Source organism: Aquarana catesbeiana, linkage group LG10 (assembly GCF_042186555.1).
Source record: "Aquarana catesbeiana isolate 2022-GZ linkage group LG10, ASM4218655v1, whole genome shotgun sequence".
NCBI classification, from domain to species: Eukaryota; Metazoa; Chordata; class Amphibia; order Anura; family Ranidae; genus Aquarana; species Aquarana catesbeiana.
Window position 1 is genome coordinate 220,882,143 of NC_133333.1, and position 14,256 is coordinate 220,896,398.

At 44.3% G+C, this 14,256-nt stretch overlaps 1 protein-coding gene and 1 non-coding gene across 13 annotated transcripts in view; one reads left to right on the forward strand and one right to left on the reverse strand.

Moving 5' to 3' along the window:
- NTM (neurotrimin) overlaps positions 1-14,256 on the forward strand; it is a 1,068,699-nt gene that overhangs the window by 659,163 nt on the left and 395,280 nt on the right. The window lies entirely within an intron of this gene.
- Positions 8,188-8,322, reverse strand: LOC141111540 (U4 spliceosomal RNA). Its single transcript, XR_012236436.1, has one exon. It is a non-coding gene; the product is annotated as a U4 spliceosomal RNA (small nuclear RNA).

Consider the following 14,256-nt stretch of genomic DNA (forward strand, 5'->3'; position numbering starts at 1 on the left):
ACGTTTTTAACCAATATTTTTTTGTACAATTCTCCTTTAAGGGGGCGTGACAGGGGGTGTGTCCTATGATTACATACGTTTGCTAATAGTTGTCCCTCGTTCTCATCTCAAAAAGTTGGGAGGTATGTATGCTGTCCTCAGAGATTGGGGGCCAGCTCAGTGAAGAAACCAAGAAAAAAAACCAGGGGGGGGGGGGGAGCGCCACCTAAGTGCAGTATTGTAAAAGGTTGATTTTTACATAAGGTTAAAAACACTCACAAAATAGTGAATAAAAACACGCTCATCTGAAGTTAGTATGGTGCAGAGGCCTGTAAAATGAGCTAGAGTCTCCCAGCACATAGCCTGTCAATTCCTCAGTCCTCCTACTCTTCTGGTGACTTCACTTCCGCCCTTGCGTTCCGCGCTGGTCAGCATGGACCCCCTGGTCTTCCCGGGGCTTTCCAGCTCAGCCTACACCATCTACAGCTGCCGGGACTTCCATCTTCCATTGGTGGTACCTGTGGGGTGTAGAGGAGGAATCTGCACCATACTAACAGATTAGTGTGTCTTTATTCACTAACATATGAGTGTATTTAGCCTTATGTAATAAATAATAAACAGCCTTTTACAATACTGCACTTAGGTGGCGCTACCCCCCCCCCCCCCCCCCCCCACGCCCCTCAGTCTGCCTTTAGTAAATCTACCCCAATGTGTTTGGGAATATGTCACTGTATAAGGTCACCTTTCAGGGAGTAAATGTATAATACATATAACAGGAGTTGCCAGTTGAAATTGTAAAGAAGTCCATATGGCTTCAGTTGTTTATCCTGTAATCACATAACACATCCAACTCGTTTCAGGGGCAAGCAACGCTCTCCTTTCATCAGGGCTCAGTTAACTTTAACAAGGCTTACATGGACTTGGTAAAGTGAATAATCAGATCGATCTTTATTTTGGTGGTAAACAAGAAGAACAGTTATGCAGCACACATCAGTCTAAGCAGAGACAAAACGAATCTGTCGGGAGCTGGCTCAGCACTTGACCATTTTCAGGGAATATAGACATATTTGTTTTGGGTGTCGCGCCTTCTTTACATTGCACTTAGGTTTGTGGCCGATCCTTGACTCTCATTAAATCTCGCTCACAATTCGAGGTGCTCTTCATTTGACATCAGCAGATTGAGAGACCTTTCACAACTGTGCTGTGTGTTATCTCTGCGTTTGATATGAACGATGTCAGCACAAAAGGTAACAAGGCATTATGACACAGATGGATGTGACTCTATTGTGTCACTGATGATTGTATCAGAAATACAGCGGGAACATTCCTTATCTGCCTCCGCTATGAAAATATTGCTCTTTAATGCTTTCATATCAAAATTAAAAGCGGATGTCAGCGCAGAGCGTGTTGTCTTCATACATTACCAGAATATGTCAAAACCGATGTAATGTCGTTGTTAAATGATGCTGGAAGGAGATGTCTGATGAATTACATTTGTCTTGCTTTCAGTAGCCTTCCCTCTGTCCACTTCCAGCTCCTCATTGTAAAACCATTGTACAGCTATATATATCTCACAAAGTTTTGTTGCTCTGAATGAATTCAGAAAACATGGCTCACCAGGACAGATACCGACTGTCCCAAATACATACACAATATGCTCTATTCTGTATCACTTGTGGGCTTATTCGTTACGTTTTATAGCTGAGCTCCTCCCAAACAACTAAACACACATACAGGGACTATACCTTAGACCAGCTTTGTCATCTCAAGAGTGCTGATTGGACAATAAAGGAGCGGCTGCACATTAATGAGGTCCTCACTCTGCTCACTGTGCGCTCTCCTCCTCTCAGGAGGCTCCTATATGGGCCTTGTGGGGGCTTTGTGCTGCCCTTTCCTCTCCCTGTGCAGGGATTTACAGTAAGATAATATGAACATAGATTCAATTACATCTACTAACTAAATTTAAAAATCAATTTAACCCTTTTAATGAACACATAACTGGATTTGATTATGTTTTTTTTTCTTTGCATTTGTCTGCAGTTCAACTGTGAAAATCTAATCCCTTGTATTGTGTTTAAGTATATTTGTGTAATTGAACAGCTGTATTTGCTCTTTGCATTGAGGACTCTGCTGATTGACTGAAAACAAATAAGCTTTACAATCTCTAATGGCATGAAATAACCAGAGTGCAATCTAGGATTCCTTGGCTTTGATTACATAAGGGAGCCCAGGAGCAGCAGTTTTTATACTATGGCAAGAAAATAGTAGTGCTATACTCAAATTAGTATATGATTTTGTAATGCTCAAGTGTCCTAATGCTTCATGTGGTATGTAAATGACTGCGACAGTAGTGCACTAAAAGTTGTTTGTTTTTTATACAGAGATCATGAGCAATGTTCTACCCTCCTGCTTGGCTTACAGTGTCCCCTTTCTAGCCTGGCTCTAAACTTCCCCATTTCTGCTTGGCTGTAGACTTCCCCTCTGCCGCTTGCCACTAAACTATTCCTATCTTGCTTTTTATCCACATTTTTGCATCCTCTCTCTTGCTTGGCCCTACACTTCCTACCTTCCACTTCTTACCCCACTTCCCCTCTCCTTCCCTTCTCCACACTTCCTGACTTTACCTATTTTTTTTCCCCTCCCACTTCCTCTCTCCTATCTGGCCGTACTCTTTACTTCTCTTGCCTATCTCACTTCCTGTACTGCCTGGACCCTCTGTGTCCCTGCTTTCCTTTCTCTCACCTGGCCCTATATGTCCCTCTCCTGTCTGGTCTCCTGTCTGGTCCTTATTCTCACCTACCCAGCACTACACTTTCTGCCTCTCTCCCACTTCCATTCTCATACCTTTTTCTAAACTTCCCCTCTCCCACATCTTTCTCTCTCCTGCCTCTTTCCCAATTTCCTCTCTCTTGCCTGGTCCAATACTTCCCCTTCCCTCTCTGGTCCTTCTCCTCCCCTCTCATGCCTGGCCTTACACTTTCCCTGAATTGCCTTGTCTTGCACTTCCCCTCTCCTGCCTAGCTCTATGTTTCCCTTCTCTTGTCTGGTCCTACAATTCCAATTTCCTACCTGGCTCTATGTTTATGCACTCTTGCATGGTCTTACATTTCCCTTCTGCTGCTTGATCCTGCACTTCCGCTCTCCTGCCTCGTCCTTCGCTTCCCCTCTCCTGCCTTGTTCTTCACTTCCCCTCCCCTGCTTCTTCCCTTTGTCCCCTCTCCAGCCTTGTCCTGCACTTCTCTCCAGCCTTGTCCTGCACTTCCCCTTTCCTACCTGCTCCTACACTCCCCCCACCTCTCTTCCTCCCTCCGGGCCTGGTCCTACACTTCTACTAGCATATTTTGTCTTGTACTTTCCCCTCTCTTACATGGCTCGACGCATCCTTTCTCCTGCGTGGTTCTATGCTTCCTCTCTTCTGCCTAGTCCTATACTTCACTTCTCCTGCCTGATCCTTCACATCCCCTCTACCACCTCCTTCCCTCTTTCCTGCCTCACTACCCATTTTCCCATCTCCTGCCTGGCCCTACACTTTCCCTCTCCCACCTGTCTTCTCTTCTGCCCCTTTTCCCATTTCCCCATTTTTCTTCTCCTGCTTGGTCCTACACTTCCCTCCCCTGCTTCTCTCCCCATTCTCCTTCTCCTGCCTGGCTCTACGCTTCTCCTCTCCTGCCTAGTCCTAGACTTACCCTCTTCTGCCTGGCCCTATATTTCCCTCTCTCAAATTTCTTCTTCTCTTCTGCCCCTTTCTCAATTTCTCCACCCCTGCCCAGTTCTACATTTCTCCTCTCCTGCCTCTCTCCCCATTTTACCTCTCTTGCCTGGTCCTATGCTATCCCCCTTGTGCCTGACCCTACGCTTCGCTCCCTCCTGCCTAATCTTACACCCCCCCCCCCCCCTCCCCGCCTGGTCCTACACTTTCCCTCTCTCACCTCTCTTCTCTTCTGCCCCTTTCCCCACTTCTCCTCCCCTGCCTGGTCCTACACTCCTCTCCTACTTTTCTCACACTTCCTCTCTTCCTCTGAGGATAACCTGTGAGCACAGTGAAGAACAGATGGAACAAGACAAATATAGTTTGGGGAAATCAGTTCTCCCGCACTCAGCAGTGATCTGTATGAAGTGTGTGCGCCATCCGCAGCCATTTCTCAGTGCACAATCATTTTCTGGGGAGAGATTGATAGTCCATCATGGCAGGAAGACACAAGGCACCAGAGGAGAGAAGAAGACATCATTACTGTCAGGAGAGAGAGGGGCAGCTGGAGACGAGACAGTCGGGGACAGACGGGGAGATTTGGGGGGCTCCGAGCTCTGTCTGGGTTAATATTGCAACTGCTTTTACTTAGACTGTGGAAATAGAAAAGTCTGATCTTATTTATAGTGTGGAGAAAAATTGCTTGCTCACCCAAAAAAATAATTTTGCTTCAGCCGGAAGGCAGAGCGGGGCCGAGCTGCGAGTAAATCTGCAGTGTTGATGTACTAGCGGAATAATTGGAAATTCCACAGTCCAAAACTGCAAACAGCACCGGTGTCCTGTACATCATTATTGTGTCACCGGTCGCAGATAACCTGGTGAGTTGGCGACTTGTATCTCGTCTGGGTTTATTTGGAGGTGCTGAGTCCGCGGTGGTCTCCCTGCTGCTCTTCTATGCATAGAAATGTCACGCTTTATCAGTGAAAGCATCGCTTTTCCCGCAGGTGAGCCCGCTGCCCGGCTCCATGTCCTTTCTATTTTACGCTTTTTAAATTGCTTCTCACCAATCTGGTTTATGCCTCTTTGGCTGGCTCGGCTGCTGCGCAGTGTATGTTAATAAAAATAATAATAAAAATCATGATTCTTCTCATGCGCTGCCTGTACGTAGATCACAGGGACGTCTTTCCACTATTTCGGGCCTCTATATTGGGATATAAAGCTGCTGGTTAACAGATTGAAGCTGTGACCGGCCTCTCTCCTTCATACATACTAATCACGTTGTAATCGAATACAGTTCTGTCACCTATGTGTGAAGTGACATCTCGTACCATGTCCGAGCAGCCAATGAGCGAGCCTTGCCAGAGTGGGACGCGGATGGCCAGTGACGGGGCAGTGGCCGCAGAGTGCCAGACGCAGCCTGTCTCCTCCTTTCCGTGCCGCGGACAGTGACTGCAAGTGACGGGTCAGCAGATGGCGCGAGCTGGCACTGGGATGACCCCAGCCTGGCACTCAACACCGACATATTGGAGACGAATTAAATAATGAAGGATGGTGGGGAGGAATCTGTTTTCTGTCTGCAAAGCGGACATCACACTGCATATGATGTACGGGCGGCCAGGGTGTCAGCCGGCATCTTACCCATCATTGTCCTTCCTTCATTGTATGCACTCTCTGCAGGGGCCTGTCTACAAAAGAATGAATATTGCTTTTATTCTATAATATATATCATATAAATCATCTCAGAGGGTTCTGCTCATTTATAAAGCTGCTCTGGGACATTTCCAGGCTTTGCTTTCGCTGTATTTTGATTGAGGTTGAAAAAAAAAAAAAAAAAAAACACGGAGATTTTGCCTTTCCTAGAGACCAGAGACGTAACTGCATGTAATGGGGCCTGAGAGCAAAACAACAATGTAGATGTAAACTCCAACTGCATGATGTTTAGTTTTCTCTGTGTGCTTTTTATCATAAACAATCATGTTTTTTATAGAATCCTGGTCCCTTATCCTCATCTCCTGCAGCCTCTTTACTGACATTTCCTACACACAATGCCATGGCTGCATGGCATCTCTCAGCCCTTGTTCACACCAATGCAATTTGCATTTCACACCCTACTTTTGACATAGGAACTGTTCAAATCATTGCGACTCAAGTCACAGCAAGTTTGAAAAATGTCCCTGCACTACTTTTCTGCGATTCCATTGTGACTTGGATTGACTTCTGTTTAACCTCTTCAGCCCCGGTAGGTGTTACCCCCTTCATGACCAGGCCATTTTTTGCAATATGGCGCTGCATTACTTTAACTGACAATGGCGCGGTTGTGCGACACTGCACCCAAATAAAATCGATGTCTTTTTTTTCCCACAAATAGAGCTTTCTTTTGGTGGTATTTGATCACCTCTTCAGTTTTTATTATTTGCGCTATAAACCAAAAAAAACTACAATTTTGAAAGAAAAAAAACGATTTTTTACTTTATGCTATAAAACATTCCCAATATAAAAAAAAGTAAAAAATCTAATTTCTTCATAAATGTAGGCCAATATGTATTCTGCTACATATTTTTGGTAAAAAAAATCTCAATAAGTAAATATTGATTGGTTTATGCAAAAGTTATAGCGTCTACAAACTACGGGATAGATTTATGGAATTTTTTTTTTAATTGTTTTTACTAGTAATGGCGGCAATCAGCAATTTTTAGCGGGGCTGTGACATTGCAGCGGACAAATCTGACACTAAGTGACACTTTTTGGGGACCAGTGACACCAGTACAGTGATCAGTGCTAAAAAAAATGCACTGTCACTGTACAAATGAACAATGAAACGGATCGCTGCTCCAGGTGGGTATGATAATCCACCATAAAGGAAGGGCTGGATGCTAGCTCCAGCTCACAACTGTGAACATGTAGACCAACTAGTAAAAATAGCTGCACACCAACATCTGTCCAACAGGTTTATTGAAAGACTGCCACAGGACTATAAGAACGGACCAAGGGGTACCCCTTGGTCCATTCTTACAGTCCTGGTGGCAGTGTTTCAATAATCCTGTTGGATGGATGTTGGCGTGCTGTTATTTTTTCTACTTTGTCTACTGTACCAATAACACTGGCAGGGAAGGGGATAACATCAGGGATGATCAAAGGGTTAAATGTGCTCCTAGGTAATGCTTGGTAACTGTGGGAGGTTCTTTGACAGGGGGAGGCGAGAAAGAGATCTGTGTTCCTGCTTAGCAGAAACACAAAATCTCCACCTTCCCTTTTCACAGAACGGCGGTCTGCCTTGTTTATATAGGAAGACCCCCATTCTGTCTCTCCTGAGAACGATCTTGGATGCCGGTGAACATCAGGTCCGTTGGACCCGCTAATTGGCTCCTGCTGTGTCCAATCACAGCGGGAGTGGGTCACCGGCGGCCCTCGCGCATGCGCCCCAAACCCGGTGCACGAAATCACGTACAGGTATGTGATTTCGGACAGGAGGGCCACCCTGCCACAGTATATTTGTGCGGGGCAGTCCAGAAGGGGTTCATTAAGTTGCAAGCCGCAATGAAATCGCTGATCCAAATCGCACTGATCTGGGGCTTTAAAATCACAAGAAGCACAATTTCAAAGCTGCACTGGTGGGCACCAGGGCTCAGGGTGGGTTTCCTGATGGCGATGCGGACTATGCCCACACCTTGGGTGTCTCCACAGCTACTTGTAGTCTACACCAGGAATGAATTTGATAATGGTGTAAGACGGGTTGTCACCCTATAACAATGAATAAGGAATCTTCTTGGCAGGATCACCAGAAAGTAATTTAATAAAAGCTGTAGTCTTATGCCCTGTACACACGGTCGGACATTGATCGGACATTCCGACAACAAAATCCATGGATTTTTTCCGACGGATGTTGGCTCAAACTTGTCTTGCATACACACGGTCACACACAGTTGTCGGAAAATCCGATCGTTCTGAACGCGGTGACGTAAAACACATACGTCGGGACTATAAACGGGGCAGTAGCCAATAGCTTTCATCTCTTTATTTATTCTGAGCATGCGTGGCACTTTGTCTGTCGGATTTGTGTACACACGATCGGAATTTCCGACAACGGATTTTGTTGTCTGAAAATTTTATAGCCTGCTCTCAAACTTTGTGTGTCGGAAATTCCTATGGAAAATGTGTGATGGAGCCCACACACGGTCAGAATTTCCGACAACAAGGTCCTATCGCCCATTTTCCATCGGAAAATCCTATCGTGTGTACGGGGCATTAGAGTTATTGAAGATGACTTTTGAATTTGCATTAATATGCTTTATTTTAGTGTTTGGGGTTACATCTACATGTATACAGTATACCTTCATGTCATTAAATTGTTTTTACCAAATGCTGTAGATACCTGTATAAATCAGTGTGTGGCCAGACAGCCCCGGGCTCTCTGTGCCCCTGGGTCCCATACAGTTGCACTGCCTGCTATGGATATAGATGAACTTTTTTTTCACAAAAAAAAAAAAATGTGATCATTTTGTTTAGTTTTTTTTTTTCAGTCTCTTTAGAGGCTGTCAAAAATTGCCAGCGTCAACTATATTTCAAGCGAGGAGGTATTGGGAAGGGTTTTCAATTAGCAATAATCGCACCTTGGATAAACCTCATTGGCTACGATATTGCCACTGTGCAAAGCTATTTTGCAATAATTTTCTCCTTCCTAAACTGGGTGTACTCTGGTCTTTATAAAGGAAGAAAGACTGAAACAGATTAAGGTGAATCTTTTTTTTCCCCGAGTATATTTTTCGGCATTTTGTATGCATTATTTCTGCATCACTGCTTCTGCTATTTTCATTTTATAAATTGGAAAGGATAGGGAGAGATTTGGTGGGCACATTGAAACTAAAAGCATGATTTTCCAGGAGTTTGCACATTGTCTGCAGGTTTTATAGTCTTTCAGATTTACACAACCATTGATATCAGAGCAGCAACCAACCACTCAAAAGTCCTTTCGTAATGCTCCAACCAATGAGCTGCAAGGCCAGCATCTTTTGCGAGCGGTTGTTTTGCTGATTTCCCTGTATATGTGCCTAGTCTCTTCTTCATAATTATCCTTACCAAGATAGTATCTCATTGATAGAAGTAGATGCATCCCTTCGAAGGATTAGGGATTTCATGCGATCGCTCACTATAGATGCACCTCCAACCACCCACACACAAGCAACGAATCAACATTTTTATAGCTGTATTAGGCCTTTGATGTTCATTTTATATGTCCAACAGCTTTCTCTGCTGCAATTTACTTTAAATAAGCCTTGATGCCCAGCCACGAGGAGCAGATGATAGTAATCTGCCAGTAAATTGTGCTCTCGGCATGGTGAGGACACTCACCGAGATGGCGGAAGGGAAATGCTATTGTGAGAGTCAATTCACTAAGATGTCTGAAGAATTGTAACTGTGGCTTCCTTTATCTCACAAAAACGCCTCATTGAAATGTTCCGCTCACACACATACACATGATGGGGCGAGCAGTTATTATTTTTCACATAAAATGTTTGTTTATCCCCTGCAAGCTTCTATTTCTTGTCTTTATCTCACAAGTTAGTATTCTAGCTAGAGGGAGGGAATGCTCAGCATAGAAACTCACTGAGCATGTGCAGAGCTGCCAACACTGCTCTGCAAAATCCCCAACTGCATTGGGGACATGAACAGGAGGAGGAAACAGAGAGCAGCAGCAGGATCAACCAGGTTTTTTTGCAGAATACAGAAAACAAATCTCATAGTGACTGAGTATGAACAGCATGTAATTCAGAATTTAATGATAGTTTTTTGTGATGTGGGTTTAGTGACACTTTAAGCACTTCAGCCCTGGAAGAATTTACACCCTTTCTGACCAGAGCACTTTTTGCAGTACAGCACTGCGTCGATTTAACTGACAATTGCACGGTCGTGCGACGTTGCACCCAAACAAAATTGACGTCCCTTTTTTCCCACTAATAGAGCTTTCTTTTGGTGGTATTTGATCACCTCTGCGATTTTTATTTTTTGCGCTCTAAACAAAAAAAGGGACAATTTTGAAAAAAAAAAAAACAATATTTTTTACTTTTTGCGATAATAAATATTCCCCAAAAATATATAAAAAAAATTTTTTTCCTTGGTTTAGGCCGATATGTATTCTTCTACATATTTTTGGTAAAAAAAAATCGCAATAAGCGTATATTGATTGGTTTGTGCAAAAGTTATAGCGTCTACAAAAGGGGGGATAGATTTATGGCATTTTATTATTATCATTATTTTTATTAGTAATGGCGGCGATCTGCAATTTTTATCGTGACTGTGACATGGCGGACACATCAGACACTTTTGACACTATTTTGGGACCATTGTCATCTATACAGCGATCAGTGCTATAAAAATGCACTGATTACTGTGTAAATGACACTGGCAGGGAAGGGGTTAAACACTAGGGGGTGATCAAGGGGTTAAGAGTGTCCTAGGGAGTGATTCTAACCGTGGGGGGATGGGCAACCTAGGACATGACAGCGATCACTGCTCCCGATGACAGAGAGCAGTGATCTCTGTCCTGTCACTAGGCAGAATGGGGAAATGCCTTGTTTACATAGGCATCTCCCCGTTCTGCCACTCCATGGCACGATCGTGGGACACTGGTGGACATCGAGTCCGCGGGTCCCGCGGGCACGGTCACGGAGCACGCGGCGGGCGTAAAGGGGATGTACCTGTACGCCCATTTGCGCAGCAGTGCCATTGTGCCGACGTATATCATCGTGCACTGGTCGGCAAGCGGTTAAGTTTTGCCAATAAAACCTGGAAGCTGATTGGTTACAATGCACAGCTGCACCAGAATCTGTGTACACCAGTTTTACCAAATCAACCCCACAGCCTCACAGATATCACCAGACGGCAGTGAAAGTAAACACGCATAAAAAATCTTTGTAAATTAACGTTAACATAATGAGCTGAATTTAGCTGATCTGTCTGATAATATTTTTTATGTTATTTATTTATTGTAAATATTGGAGTACAAGGCAGTGATGGAAATACTTAGTTTAGTGATTGTCACCTGCTGTATCCTGATAATTCATACTATTATTACATTGTCTCGGAGTATGTCTGTTTGCTCAGAATGTTGCTGTGATTTCTGGATCTCATCCCATCTTTTCGCTGTCACTATGCAAAGACAAATAAACCGCACCATAGACATCAGATGATTGCAGCCCTAAAAATAACTGTATATCTGTGGACACACAGGGATTGATTTACTAAAAGCAAATAGACTGTGCACTTTGCAAAGTACAATTGCTCCAGAGCTTAGTAAATGAGGGGGAGCTCTGATGAATTCCATCATCCAAACACGTGCAAGCACAAATGCTGTTTTTGTTTTTTTTTCCTTGCATATGAATGGGTATTCTTTGCAAAGTGAAGCGTTACCTCATTTACCAAACTCTGGACTTTGCAAAGTGCACAGTCTATTTACCTTTAGTAAATCAACCTCACAGTGACCTCTGCTGACCCCTCAAAAACCATCTTGGTGGAAACCTGCAGTCATCTAAAGGGGATTTTATTGGACCGTCGCTGTGTTTGCTCACTACCAGGGAGTACTTCTAGGCCCGGGTGCCTGAGGTCCTACTGAGCCCTAGGTCAGTAGGTTAGCCACTACTGCACAGCTAATTTAGTATTACTACTACAAGGGAGTCCCTGCAAGGTTTTGTCAATGTTGTTGGCCCTGTCCCCCACTGCCCTGCAGAGTCCTCGTAGTGACCTCACTATCAGAGCATTCCATGGGCAAAGGAACCTCTCAGGATCTTCCTCATTATATGACTGGGAGGCCTTGAAGAACGCCTTTATGTGCACCAAGAGCTGCCCTGCTTCCAAGGTCTGGGAGGGGTTTTTGCAGCATGCTTCTCTGCTTGCCTGCCGTAACACATTATCCTGCAAACAGGAAAGTAATCAGGAGGGAGATATAACCTCAAAAGGTTGGGGGGAGATAGATGTGTTTTGGGGAGACAGGGATAAGTGATGCTGCATGTTCTGGGTTTGAAGGTAGTTGTGACTGCAGGAGAGAGAAACTATGGATTAAGGGGCGGCTTAGTGGGTACTACAGGTACTCTGTGTGTTAAATACCCTTGTTCACTCTACTTTGTATGCGGTGCTTTATGTTGCATACCCCTTACCACTGTACTTAGGGTTGCCACCTTTTCTTCAAGCCAAACCTGAACACTTTAGTGGCCTGGGACACCTTTGAGTGTCCCAAGGAGAGTAGTAATGCGGTGCACATAGCATGCTGCAGTGAACGGTGGGTGTGGTCAAATTGCTCTTGCTGACATCATTGCCTTGCCCCCCCCAGTGATGCCGAACCTGCCCCCAGACATCTGCCAACAGCTCCCGGATGGCAACAGATTTGTGTGTAACTATTTTGGTTACTTGGGGAGCCACAGCCCAGTCTGATTAATGTGTCCGGGTTTCAGTCTGCCTGACACCCGGACACATGATTCAAAACACGGACTGTGCGGGTGAGTCCCGGACAGGTGGCAAGCCTAACTGTACTCTGTATTCTGGGCTGCCCAAGAGATAATCCTAACCACTGTTCTCGGTACATTGTGCTGTACATTACATACTCATGGCCTCTGCTTTCCGTATACTGTGCTATATGTTACATACTCATGACCACTGTTTACATAATCCTGATCAATGTGCATTGTGATAGATGTAACATACTAATAACCACTGTACTCTGTATGCTGTGTTGTATGTTACATATGCTTGAACTCTGTACTGTGTATGTTGTACTGTACATTGCATACTCCTGGCTGCTGTGTGCCATCTGTACATTACATACTCATGATCCCTGTATTCTATAAGCTGTGCTGTAAATTATATAGTCATGAACACTGTACTCTGTTGTACTGTATGTTACACATTCCTGACTGATTTAATCTGCTGTACATTTCATACTCCTGACCGCTGTACACTGTATGTAGTTCTGTACATTACATGCGTTTGACCCCTGTATTCTGTAAGCTGTGCTGTAATTTTTATGCATGTGAACATTGGACTCTGTTGTACTGTATGTTACATATTCCTGACTGATTTACTCTGCTGTACATTGCATACTCCTGACCCCTGTACTCTGTGCTGTATATTGAATACTCCTGACAGCTGTGCTCTTTATACTTTGGTGTACTTTACATACTGCTGACCACTGTACTCTTTATGCTATGCTGTACATTACATACTCCTGACCACTGTTTTCTTTATGCTGTGCTGTACGTTACATACTCCTGCTGGCTGTTCTCTATATGCAATGCAGTACATTACACACTCCTGACTGCTGTTCTATGTATGATGCGCTTTACTTCATATACTCCAGACCGTGTTTCTTTGTATACTGTACTGTATGTTGTATACTCCTCATGTCTGTTCTTTGAACACTGTGCTATACGCTACATACTCCTGTTCTATGAATGATGTGCTGTATGTTACAAACTTTTGACTGCTGTGCTTTGGGTATTGTGTTAAACATTGCATTCTCCTGACCACTGTACTTCTACTGCCAGTAATTCTTGGTTTTGCACCCTGGAAGTTGTTGGCGGGTCCCCAGGCCCTCGCCATAGACGGCTGTGAAATGTACCCAGTTTGTATTTGCTGATTTATTTCTGGGTCTTCCTGGGTTTCCCACAAAACATTCTTTTTAGTATTGTTGTGATCAGATCATTTTGAACCCAAAGTTGCTGCATCATCAGAACCTCCAACTATGTTCCACAATCACAGTAATCCCAGCCGGCTCTATGCTGGAAGATATGTCCCCATTCTGATGGTGTGAGGCACCATTAATGAACACTTTCTATGTGTTGTGTTTACTGAGCTCCTCAACATCTCCCCATATTAGCTGATCACGTTTTGCCTTTTATTACTCTTTCCAGACTAATGCAGAGTAATATTTTGTTGCTTCTGGTGCAGTTTACCCATCACGAGGCGGATGGAACGTTAAGAATGTGGTCTCTCTATCAATGTTATTGTGATACCGGAGGCGGTGAGAGCGTTATTTGTATATATCCATTGTGTAGACGGGATACATCCGCAGTCCACCGTCTGTTAATGACAAATATCGCCGAGGATCATTATTGGAGGTATCGGTTTTATGGATTTTATTGCATCTCTTGCCTGTTTATTAGTTTTGGCTCTATTATTTATCTGTTGGCATTTTGTTTGTCCCTTGCTCCCGCAGACCGCTGCTATCTTATTACTGAGCGCTTGTGTTGAGTTGCAGAATGTGCGCATGTTGGTAATGGAACAATCCGGCAGAACATAAGCTTCTCCTTCAGCGGAGCGCTCGGATTTGTGGACATAATCCCTTTTCTGATTGCTGTATTCCTGACCTAAATGAAAATTTAGCTCGGTCCTGCTCTAGCAGCTGCCATCCAGCACAAGAATGGTAGGATGGATCCGCCTGGCTTTCAGCACTGGCAATACCACCGTCATCCGTATCCTCCTCCCCCAGCCACACACATATTCTGTGGTGGATAAATGTGGCAATCAGCTCTGCCCTCCCTGGAGACACTGATTGTGAGCGCCACTCCACTTATCCTACATATGTGACACTGTATAGAAGG